The following is a 14,349-nucleotide window of genomic DNA, read 5'->3' as shown; positions in this document are numbered from 1 at the left end:
AAAAGTATGAGTCAGAAAGATCACCATCACGATTCAGAGATCATGCCCTATGATTCGTGTTCCTTTAAAAATGTAACTCGTGTATGCGTCTTATATTTAAGTTAATATATATTATTTTAAATCTTATGTTTAAGAAAAATGAATGAGACGAAAGAGTTTAGGCAATTTGAAGTGCAACTGAAAATGTGGAGTTAAGAAGAATGACTGAAATTAAATATTGTTCATAAATGTTACCTTAATACTGATGTATTTTTACACAATTATTACCAAAGTTATTTCAAATTTTAACTGAAATATAATCATAGTATTAGTATTTAAGTCCACAATCAATTAAATTATTATCAATATTACTATAAGACGACAAAGGGCAATCATAAAATTAAATTATTATCAAATTTTGAGTTTAGATTGTTATCAAATTTGATTTGAATTAATTGTGTTCATGCAATAGATTCATCTACCTGTATTCTATTAAAAACAATCATAACATATACAAAGTTATTTTAGTTATGTTTCTAAAATTTAGAACAAAAATTATATCATATATTAATATCTTATTATTTTCCTTTTAAAATTTTAATTATGGGAGATATGATGAATATTATTCCATGTTATTTTACCTTTAATCAAATTAATGTGTTATGTTGCTGACAATGATGAAAATATAATTACTGCAACGCTCAAACCTTTTAAAGTTTTAATTAACATGATTATTGGAGAGGTGGTGAATACTGTTACATAATCTTATTAATGATAAATAGCTAAAATTTAGAAGAAAAATTATAGCATGTATTAATAGCCTATTATTTTTATACACCATATTATTTATGTGTTCATAGTCCATAATTTTTAAGTAAAAAACTATTATGTATATATTGTTACTTGTACATTTGCACATATATTAAGAATGTGCAACATAACTTCTTATAGTATTTATTAGTGAACTAAATATATAGACTATAGAGTGAATAACATTTTGTTAATATATAATTTTCACATCTTAATTCATAATTTTCATTTGTAAACTTTTTTTATCAATGTACCATATCCCAATGGTAACATATTAAACCATTTATTATTATAATTATCATTTTCGAATTAAAATAATTATTAATTTAAATTACCATTATTCCAATTTAAAGACTTCATTTATCGTTTAAATTCTCACTTTAGAATTTTCGTTTTTCATGATTGAGTAAATGTTTAATTAAAGATTTTATGTTTAAATGTTTGGTGCTATAATTATCATATCATATTACAGTTTATTGTTTTTGTTTAGCAGCATTGATGTTTTATTCTATTTTTTAATATGTACGATTTAGGAAGGAAAAAGAGAATTTTATTTTCTACCAAAATATTTAGAGTAATAACCATATATTTTATGGACAAAATATAAAAAAATTTCTTTGTACCCAATTTTAGAATGAACTGATAATTAAACTCGAATTCTAAACTCATGAGTCAATTATGGATCGAAGTTGCAGAGTGTTCCTAAAGTGTTAGTGTTGGTGTTGAACACAAATTAGGTTGGGGATCTAGCCAATGAAGGTGGAGCTAACGGCGGCGACAATGTTGAATGGTGTTAGTGTCGCCATTGAACTGTGGATACAATGCTCAACGAAGATTTTCTTGTGAGAAGAAAAAAACTAGATCTGAGATTTAGAATAAAAATTAAATTGTGATGGAGCATTAAGGAGAAATGATAGAGAGTGAGCGCGAAAGAAAAATGATAGAGAGTGAGAAGAATGAGAAAAAGAAATAGATGGAGAAGAATGAGAAAGGCAAAGAGAGGGAGAAGATTGTGTCTCATATATGAGTTAAAGTGGGAGCCATGTATCTAATTAAACGATTTTTTATAACTTAGCCATGTTTGCTACATATGTGCATCATTAAGTGTGGTTATTCCACTTTTTTTCTCGTAGTGACAGAAAATGCCAGTGTTGATGCTCGTGCAGCCTGAAATGGATTTGGCAACTTCTCCCTTTTAGCTTCTTCATTCAGTTCATTAATATTGGTATTATTACCTTCCCTCTCTCTTTCAACCTAAGCCATCTCTGTCATATTGAGTACACACAGAGACAAACTCTCACATTGCCATGCTAAATGCACCAGCAACATTTTGATCTATTACTCTCCCCATCCATCTATTTACTCTCTTTGTCTCTACAGCATCAACAAACCCAAACAAACATAGGAAACATAAAATTGGCGCAATAAACATAATAAACACAGTTTTTTACATGGTTGTTTAAGCTCAATATCCATCCAATGTCCTTTTTCTAAACATGTTAATTGATTTACATTCTAAGTTCTTCTTTACCTCTCCATACATATATTGTATTGTTACCCCAATTCTGAATTACTAATAATTCCTCTATGTCTATTTCTAATAAGCAGAAATGGTGAAGAAGGAAATGATTACTCATTACAACAACCACAATCAAAAGGAGAAATCTGTAATCAATCTCATAGTCTATACAACAAAAAGGGAAGAATGAATAGTAAGACTTTCATATTTATAATATAATCTTCTTCTATGCATATATATCAATCATTAATCCCAGGGGCAAAAATTCATTAGTGACTAAATTACAGCACTAAAATGTTCGGTCTTGACACAACATTCATCATTCCATTTCCCATGGGCAAAAATTTAGTTCCTAATTTGAATAGGCAGAACAAAACTTATGAAATTTTGGAACCCAAATTCAGCAATTATCATATGAATTATATATGATGTATCAAAACTGTAAGATTTCTATCAAACCTATTATAAGTCATTGCCACAACTTAATAAGAATCACCTAAGATAAAACATGTTCTTGAATTCACTGATCAAACAATCCAACACCATTCCAATGTCATGAGTAAACCTATTTTTTTTTTCTTTTCTTTTTCAACGAAGCTACCAATTTATGCAACATCGCAATTTCCAAATCCTTTTGTTTCAATTGTTCCATCAATGATTTAAGCTCCAAATCGTTTTGCTTCAATCGTTGATTCAATGATTTGATCTCTTTCGAGGGGGTGTTAGTATTTCCTAAAATAACTAATACCAGAAATAATATAACTGAAGAGGAACAAAATCAAACATCAAGTAGTTGAAATTATGGATTGAGATTGAAAGAATCGTATTTCCTAAAATTTGAAACAACATTATAAAATTGAAAAAGACATGTGATATACATGTGAAGAAGCTTTGAGTGTTGATGGGAGAAGCTTTGAGAGTCCAAGTCGAAACCAAAATTATAAAATTGTCAAATCAAGAATCAAAGTCGAAACCAAAAATGGAAATGGAAATTGATACTAAACCTTGTTTAGATCTGAGAGCGGAAGAAATAGATTTCTGAATCGCATATTGAAAATCTACTTTGAGGATGAAATGCTTTATGGAATGAAAAACGAGAAAGAGAACAAAATAGAAGATGGATAAAGAAGAAGGAGAAGGGGGGTTGAAAAAGGAAGGAGAAAGTAGTGAGTGAGAGAATGTAAAAATGATAAAATGAAAGTTGGAATGCCAAACTTGTCTAAAATTGCTTATTTTTAATATTTTAACCACATCTTCTAAAATCGTGGCTACTGAAAAATGGCTAAGCTGCATTTTTTTGGTAGTGTATTTTGGCTCAATCCACTATAGAAGGTGAGATGATAACAACAGCTAGTGAGGAAGTAAGTTGGCTAAGAAGCTTGCTTGCAGAGATTCCCCTATGGGAAAAACTGATTTCAACGGTATTGATCCATTGTTATAGTACCACGACTATTGCAAAAAATGAGAACAACTTTTATAACGGTAAGAAACAACAAATTCGTCATAAGCACAACACTATTAGAGAGTTACTCTCTATAAGAGTTATTATAGTGGATCAAGTACACACTGAGAACAACTTAACAGATCCTTTGACGAAAGGACTAGATAGAGAGAAAGTCCATAATACTTCTCATAGTATGGAACTATTGCCCTTAGAACGAGGATCACTCATTATGATAACCCGATCTAACTTACTAGAGATCCAAGAAAGCGGTTCAATGGGTAATATCAAGTCGTGAAGTGATATGATAATGAACATGCTATAAAATTATGAGAAACATGATTCATGCAGCATATGTAAGATGTTTGCTATAGATATTGAGTCTAGGTTATAATTGCACTCATGATGGTAACCCGATCTAACTTATAATTCTTTATTATCTTTTTAGAAGTCTAAGATGCTTGTCATAGATATTAAGTCTAGGTTAGGTAAATCTAGGTGTGAGTCTCACAAGACTTAATAAAGTAATTAATCCACTAAAATGAGACATCATCTAGAAGTATATGATAATTAGGTCCATGCATTTTATACATTGATTTTATGCATTAAAGGTATTATATTTGGAAATCATGTATTGCATGAGCATATATCATATAAGTGGTTTACTATTTAATCATGTATTAAAAATACACTGGTTAATCGATTAACCTCATGGCTTAATCGATTAACGTGAGCGTTTTCTGCTGTTTCAACTGCATAACTGAAAAACCATTTTTAGAGGCAAAATTTGTTTTGTATAAATACTGGCTAATTGCATAAACGACCAAGAGAGAAAAACATAGAGAAGAGAGATAGATCATCATTGTTAGAATCTATTAGATAGTGTTGAATTAGGAGAAATATTATATCATGTTAAGGCTTTAGTTTTCATATTCATATTGCATGATTCTTTGAAAAGCTTTCTTGCATCATTCTTGTGTTTCTTGAAAAGAAAAAGAGATAGTTTTTTTTTTATGATTTCATATTTTCATAAACCTCATGCATGTATATTCATATTAGACTAGGAAGTCTTGTGAGTTTTTGCTTAGGTTTTAGGCTTTGATCGTTATTGTAATATCTGAGTATTAAGTACTCATTCATAACTCAAAGCATTGTAATTCAAGGATTGGGAAAATCCTAGCTGCGGTTAGGTAAGGTGTTCTTCACAGAAAGACTTGGAGGTCTTGGATAAAGAGCGATACTTTGGCCGGGGCCGAATCGCGATAAGAAAGGTTTTCTTGGAGGCGGTTTTGGGAAAGGTCAAACCAAGGGTGACGAAGTTCTTTGGGTTCCAAGAAAGGAGTGTTTGGGTCTTGTATTTGGAAGCATGTATGTAACGTACATTGTGTTCTATAGTGAAGAAGGAAAATCTCCTAAATCAGATGGAAGGGCTAGATGTAGTTTTGCAGTGGACAGCAAAACGAACCAGGATAAAATCTCTGCGCAATCTTTTCTATCCTTTTTCTCTTTTATATTTCAAGATGTTTTAATGTGAGTTTGGAGCTAATATTTTGCATGCTTGTTCCTTGCTATGTTCTTGTTAATCTTGCATAAAAGTATTTGTTGTATATTTGTTTGTGTGTTGGTTAATAACTGTGCAAGTTGTTGTTCTGATCATTCTGGTTCTGTTACTGGTTAATCAATTATGAACAATGTTTAATCGATTAACTGGGCATTTTTCAGCAAGTGTGTAAAAACCCAAAAAAAGTGGAACTTGAGCTCCGCCACACCTATTCAACCCCCCTTCTAGGTGTATTCTGCCACTGATACCTAACAATTGTGGGCATATTCGAGAGCAATTCTTACAATGCAGTAAGAACTCCTATAACAGAGAATTGAGTTATTTTATCTTGTGGATGGTGTGGTTGATAGTTTGCTTGCACAATTTTAGTACTACCACGAAACATCTTAAAGAGAGCGACCTGGTCGTGACTCAGCCAGTAACAATTATTTCGTCTCATTCAGAATTTTTGTGAGGTATGGTAACAACAACGAGTATCGAACAATGTGAAAAAGAAGACATGTCGAGATATCTCTACACAGTTAAACAAATATGTGAGAATATATTCATGTAAAGAGATATATCACAAATAAAATACTTCCACTTACTATAATAGCAATTTAAAAAATAAATATTTCTTCCAGTTGAAATATAAAATAAATGCCTAAAAATGTGAATAAATACTTGGTTATCAAGTCATTTTCCAATACACATTTTAAGGCAAATGTATCACAAACAATTTTATTCACAATAATAAATAACAAATAGTTTCATGTTTGTGAGGTCATTTCTACATGTATAATTGAATTAATCTATATACTCTCTCCTTCAAAAGTATGAAAGTCCTACATGTGTATCCACACTAAGATTAATTCTTGTTGTATCAATACTTAACCCGTAGAATAAAATAAGTCAACTCTAATGAATATTCTAAAAATAAAAAACCAAGAGATGAAGAATATCTATTTGCTTCTATGCACTTTTTCAAATGGCAGGTAGGCTTATCTTTTATGAGCATAAAATATATAAAACTCCCACCCAATTCATTTAGCTCCTATCATAAGGAACCATAAACTCCACTATTCTTTTGGTTTATTATTTTGTTTTTCACTTAATTATATTATAGATGATCGAATAATATTATTTGTATTTTTGGTGCTAGAAAAAAATACAACAATATTCCACTTAATTTTTTTTTTATAAAATTAAACTATTTAATTTAATCGATAACATTTTCTCGTCCAACAAAAATCAGAATGCTCGTTAGTATATGACCATATAGGTTAATTACTAAATTGGTTGTAAATTAACTCAATAATTTATTAATCGATATTGGCATCTGACAATATTCTTTAACGACCAGATAGAAATAAAGTAATATCTTTTACTTTAAAACCATTAGGAGATTAATATGATATTTCCTTACATCTTTATATCACTATGTTAACTCTTGAATATGGTATAACTGTCAAATTTCAATAAGTTAACGTGTAGTGAATGACTTAAGAAACTCATTTCTTCTTTCATTCAATTCTCCTTGGCCAATGTCCTTATTTTTATAGAGCTCAAACTCATTACCATGAGTTGATGAATTCTTCCTCGATTAATCATTTATCTTACAAAAATTTAATTATACCCAATAATTATTCAACTAGCATCATAAGGCATTAGGTGTCCGATATTATATAATAAATAACTTATTAATTATTATGATAATCTCAAGTCTAAGGAAAATATATATTCTTTCATAATATTGACAATTCAAAGGTAATATATTAACCATTAGAAATTCTCATTTGAGTCAGATCAATGACCATATCTCTATATGCACCATTTATATGTATAATTTAGTAAATGAGATCTATTAATTTTTATTTAATAAAGACCACTATATATATATATATTGATCTATCTAGACTTGTCTACACAATATATAATATTTTGTTTAACTTAATTATACTCACCATACGTTTTTTTTAAAAGATTAACTTATATATTGTGCAGGGTAGTCAATATAATGTACGTATAAGATTAGAGGTAATTTATGTAAGGATAAAAAGGAGAGGGATGATTTGTTTAATTTCTCTAAAATTATTTACTCTTAAAATAACTCCAATGTTGTATAGAAATTGGGCTTGAGATCTCATGATTAAAGGACCTGAATTAAGCATGTATAACGGGCCTAGCAAATTCTTAACTATAGATAGCTTTATTTTCAATTAATTGTTTTTGGTGTGATTATTTCTTGGGAAAGTTATTTGACTCTCTAACAAAATTAGCTTATAGCTATATTTGTAATTAGCTAGAGCTCTTTGAAAAATTAGATAAGCAAGTAGCTGAAATTTATTATATGACTTACAAATACATAATATTACAATGATGTAACTTATCATTTGATGAAAAGTTCAAGTGTAACATTTTTCAAGAATGACTGATAGCTCCTATAATAAAGACACATGTTATTAGCCATAGAGTATCCTCAATTGTGAATTGACAACAAGAGATAAAAAGTTATAAATAATCATGTTAAAGTATAAATATGTGATGTAAGTGTGATGTGCAAAGAACAATAGTGAGTTGTTTACTTTGCAAATTGTGAGAATTCAATATGTGATGTTGTTTTTATAATTAACGAATTGAATTATCTTATCTTATGAGTAAAAAATTGATTTTTTTGCATGTATGATTGTCTCTCACAATAAGTGCCGCTCATAGAAATGAAATATTTGACTTTAGATCAATACTTGAGGGTCTTATTGGACTTTACACTTATATATATATATATTTATATATTATGGTTTGGTGGAACTATATGTTTAAGAGGTTTTCTTCATCCTTTTCGTGGATTCTTCTGTACCAGAATTAAAATTATTTGTCCAAAATATAAAAGCACCAAACACTCAGGTGAAGGAGCTTCCTTGTCGGGTATCTAAACTAATAGTATTAGCTTATATTTCTTCTTGTTGTTGTTGGTACTAGCACACTTTAGAATAAGTTCAATATTATTTGCCTTAGTTGCTTTATACCTAAAGAAAAATCATAAAATTACAAGCCCCACGAATATTTTCTTGTTGCTTCCATTATAAACAAAGTAAAAGGCTTGTGCTTAAAACACATGAATGCATCATCATTTCCTTTACGCTTTCATTTCTTGACTCATATAGATAGTCTCCAAGCAAGAAACACACTATATTATTGGGGAGGGGAATCAATTATTCGAGGAGTAAGTTAAAAACCTACATTCTAAGAGTAAATTAAAAAATCTATTGCACCACTTAATCATTTATTCATTGAAAATCCAATAGTTCATATTTATTACTAATTAAGTCTTTCAATTTTCCAGATAGTTAAAAATTAAGGTGGGCAATATGTTTTTTAACCTATTTTGGAGTAAGTACATCCGTTGAGATGCTCATATGTAGAACAATTTTCATTGTTTGGCACAAATAAATATATATTAGGCCCTTCTCATTGGCAAGGATTAAGTATTGGGAGACATATAATTTTGATAAAAAAAAATATATACAGTAATAGTATATGAATTTTATACACTTTTACATTATCGTTCATGTTTAATTATTATTGAATCTTCAAAACAAAAGTAAAACAAATAAATGGTAAAAAATATATTAGCTATGTATAAATATTTACACTGACAATATATAGATATTACACCGTATAATCTTTTTAATAAATATGTATTATTAGTGGACAGTTTTTTACATGCTCAACATATATCTTTTCATGTGTTAGTTTTACTTAACAATGAATAATGATTTAATGCATGAATGATTAATATTGAGATTAAGGTGTAAAAAAACTTTAAAAATATGATTAGAAATCATTGTAAGAATCATGTATTAAACCTCTCTTTTTTATTTTAAGGTCGGGGATTGATTAGTTAGATTACCCTACAAAACCTTGTTTTGTGTCAGGCTTAGAAAACACAATTTGAGTTAATAGAGTTGAAGTTAAATAAAATGTGGACATTGGTTAGGATAATAATTAAATATTAATTTTTTAACTTATATATATTTATTCATTCAATAACAGGTTAGTGGTATATATAGTAGTACAACTTAACTTGTAGGACAATAAATTTGTTACAGATGTGTTGAGTCATTTGAGTTATGTGTACGTTGGTGTGGCCCCTGAGTTGGATGTGGCACATGCTTGAAATTTGATGCTCTTACTGTAAATGTAAAAATAAACATGATCCGTATTAATTGCTCATCACTCTTGTGGTCCATTCAATTACCAAGTTTGCTGCATTGACCCACTTGCCGCGTGCACTAAATGCAATTTTCAATGACATTGAGATTCGCTCCATGTTAGGATCTAACAACTTCTATATTTTTCTAAAAACACTTATCTAAACAATTAATGATTATTTTTCCTGCAAATCATTATATTTACAATAAAGTGATATGTGTTATAAAGTTATATTTTGTTTATTAAAATTGATTTACAAATGACATATATAATATTTTGTTTATTAACGATTGGTTTATTAGTTGAGTGTAATATATATTTTTATATGGTCATTATACATTCATCATTCATTTTAATAAATTACTTTTTAAGAGTCGGTGTGATTGTTGAATATGAATGTTTAATAATGTAATGAAAATGTATCAAACACATATTTTGTAAGTGCATACATTTTTCTCTCTTATTAGTTTACAAGTGACATATAAATACTACATGTCACTTGTTATAGGTAAGAGGATTTGTAGAAGAATTTAGTAGGAGTATATATCTTTTTCATATCTCAATAATATTTACATGTTTATAGCTTAAGTCCATTCTATAAAGTAATGATATCCTCTTATATTTTTTTATACAAATCATCATATATCACAAGAAAATAACATATGTCACTTATCAATTATTAATAAATAAAAAATATTGCATTGTAACACATATCACTTTTACTTTACTTATGGTAGAGCAATATTAGTAGGAGATTTTATCATTTTTCTGTGTTATATAAAAGCTTGAGTGATCGATGATGTATCATGATGATAATTATATTATCTCCCTATGTTTTGTTGTTTAAGGTTAATGTACATAGTAACATAGATAAAAAATTATTTAATAATACTATATTTTGACTAAAACTTTCATACAATTTCCTAAGAGATGACAATATTTACAATTAATTAATGATATGTATAATTATTGAGTGAAGATATAATTGAGAAAAAGTTAAGGAATGAATAGAGTATATATTTAAACAACAAAAGATCATAGAGATGAAAGTGAATTAATTAGTCATAAGTTAAGGACCAAAGTAAAATCATTTCTTTATTAACCATATTTAACACAGAAGTCGTTTTGTGCATATTATGTGTGCATGTCTGATTGTAGTTAAGCTGATTTGTTACAAGGACTAATATAATTAACATTTGTCAATATGAGAGACTAAAGTGAAATTTCATTAATGTTATGGACTAAAGTGATAGTCCTTACAAAATGAAGTGACCAAGGTGAATGTTATGCAACTAACTGAAATTTGTTAAATGAATAAAGATAACATATATTATTTATTTATTTACACACTATATTTTTAGTTTTTTATTAATTAAATTATAATTATTAATTGTATTGAGTAAATATGTAGACAATTAAATGAATTAATATTAGCATTTTCATAAAATTATAATTACATGAGTAGTAGGAATTTGATAAAATTATTAGTAACTTTTTAATTATTTATTTAATTACCTAAATAGTTTTGTATAATTATAATTATAATTAATGTGATATAATTAATATAATTTGATAAATTTTAAAGGGGATTGAAAACATATTTATTTTTTTAAAAATTAACTTTCAATCGCAACAAATTTATTTTTAAAAGATATAAGCTTCATCCAATTTCATTTACGGAACATAGTTCTACAAACTCCCGAAAAGCTAAAAAATCGTGTTGCCATAATTGCTTATTTGATAAAAAAAAACTCACTTGGTTTCCCTTATTTTTTTCCAGTAAATTTAAGGTTGAGACTTGAGTCTTGAGAGTGTAGAAAGATTTCCACAAAAAGAGGAATAGTTAAACAAAAGCATCGCAAAAAGGATAAAAAATAGTGAAGATTTAGAATTGGCACGACCATGTCATCATGAAGCTGGATTAACCTTCTTCCAAAAGGTGTTACTTCATATGTTACCACTTGTGATGGATCAGAAAAATACTTTATTATTAAATTTTAATTTAAATATATATTTTTCAAGCAATTAAAAATAGGCAATACATATAATAATACATTTTTAAGACAAAAAATGTGATTTTATCAAGCGTGGTCATGTCATCATGAAACATAATCGTCCTAAAAGTTCTTAAGAATAATGCAATTACATTGTGAAGGATGGTGATGTCAATGTCATGGGAAGAAAAAAATGTTACAGACATATAAGTTTTATATATTGTTAATGCATTATTCACAGTTTATGTTTAATCATCACTAATTGTTTAAAAAAATAATATATATGAATGTTGAATAATATACTAATTGTATATAAATATTTAAACTGACGATACATTACGTTCATATCAACCATCATTATGCCAAAACATTGCTTAAATTTAACACCACTCAAATACACGAGCACACCATTGCTAAAGGATATAGCTTAATAAAATGCTGCTCGAATACAATAGCATGATTGTTCTAACTAACAAGCATGTTCATGTTGAATGCACTCAAAGATTAACGCAATATAATAGGACGCTTAGGATAGGACAAAATTCTCAATCTCTAGAAAATGACATGTGTAGTTATTATGTAATTATTTAGTTGTTATTCTTAATTGATCTACTCATTAATTGTAAATAAAAAAATTCAAGTTATTCATATCTGTTCTAGTTCAAATTAATGGAGTGCCTTGAAATTCATAAACTTCTAATACATGTATATGTGGTGGATAGGGATGACAATGGGCACGGGCGGGCACGGGTAGTAGCTACCATTACCCGTTTTAAAATAGGAGAACATTATTTACGGGTATCCGTGTGCGGGTATTTGCAGATATTTATGTGTACTCGCGTGTACAATAGGTACCCGCAAGTTTCTATATTATAAATGAATTTTTAATTTTTACTTCTATTATGTTTCAAATGAGATAAAACTTAATTATTTTTGTACCTTTTGATTGATTTTTTGACAAAAATGCTAAATTTATTGGTGTTTTCTATTTGTGTGATTTTTTGTTCTCATTTCCTTAACAAAAATATATATTTTCTTTGTAAAACATGTGTGTTTCTACACATATAATAATATTTGTAGGGTGTTTCACCATCAAACTTAATAAAATACGTAAACAAAGTAAAAGGAAAAATTTAAATAGTGTAATGAAAGGTAGAATAATATACTTTTTATTTTAATTAAATATAATATATTAATCATATAAATAACGGATACTTGTGGGCACGGATACTATAATACCCGTAACCGCCCATATGTACTACGGATATTTTTAAAAATCCTTTTATAATATCCGTAAGTACATGTTTGTGACCCGTAAGGGTTTTACCCGCAGGTACCCCAGATACTGCTTTTTTGCCATCCCTAATAGTGAACAAATTTGCTGATTGATTCTAAAATCAATTTCCAGAATCTCACACCAAATAAAATTAACAGAAATATATATTGGAAACTCAAATTCTTATACATCACAAGTAAATTGTTACAAAACACCAATTTTCAATATATCTTAACAAGTAATTGTAGAATGGATAGAGATCTGTCGTCCCAATATTCTATCTCAGTATATCCTATCCAATAAAATATTAACATGTAATAAAAAGGGCACATCATATAATTTATCAAATGTCAAAAAACTAAGGCCTCTAATTTTCCTCCAACCATCCCTACCATTTGAAACTTGTATGAGAGAGCAAAATGAGTCATTCATAAAATATGACTAATACATAAATAAGTTTGAAAAAAGAGCATGAAGTTTTTCCTATATTAGAGCCAACAATTCTAACATAGACAAGATACTTAATTATATTTCAATTAAGATATGTCAATCAACATTTTCATTAGTATATATCAATAGTGCAATTGCTCCAAACCTGTGTATACATAATAAATATACAAAAGAAAAGACACGGGAGAGAGTAACAACTAATTGTGACGACCACAATGCGGAATTACATATTATAACATTAAAGTGACACAACACTTAGCATAAATATATTTAACCAATGTTAATCATATGCAAATGATGCATGATGTTAGTGTCTTATACGACAAGATATTCATATCCCAATCAATATATCTTGTATGAAATGCTTATGCATCTCAACCAACCAATTTCCACCAAAATGTGTCGGAAAACAACCGAGAATACATATTTCCCAAACAACCAATGACGGATCTTAATCTAAACTTTAGGAGGTACAATAATATTTAATTACAATTTGTAACTAAAATTTTCACATATTTCATTTTCAGTATTAATCAATATGTTATGTGCAATCAATTCATCTTCTATATTCCTATCTAATTTTGTTTGGTTTTTTCATTGTTGAAAATGATATTGATGTTAGTTTAACTACGCTAGTTAAGATAAGATGAATAATTTGATAAAACAAGATATGATTAACAACATATGGTTGTGAGTTTTTCAAATTTGAATGACTAACGTCAACAAGAATAAAATGTTGAAATTGACATCTCGAACTAATCTTCTATTTTTCATTAAAATCCATAGCATATAATTGTTGGACAAAAATACATATATTATCAATATTAAATGACTTATAAGCATTCTTAGAATAGGTTATTAATACATACATAATCTCTTTCATTAAAATGTAAAATAATTTCGAACTTAAATGAAGTCATACTATTATAAGCAACATTAACATGTACACGTGTAAGGGATCCATTATGTAAAAAAATTAGAAGGATACACAAGTTGGATTATATTTATCAAACATCAAATTAAATATATATGTGAGGTTCAATAAGTATCTCTATAAAGGTATCGTTTATATATAAACCAAAAATTGTACACTTGTTATGATTGATTAAAAATATTTTATAATTTAAA

The sequence above is a fragment of the Lupinus angustifolius genome, chromosome LG20 (genome assembly GCF_001865875.1).
Source record: "Lupinus angustifolius cultivar Tanjil chromosome LG20, LupAngTanjil_v1.0, whole genome shotgun sequence".
Lineage (NCBI taxonomy): Eukaryota > Viridiplantae > Streptophyta > Magnoliopsida > Fabales > Fabaceae > Lupinus > Lupinus angustifolius.
This window is presented reverse-complemented; position numbering follows the sequence as displayed.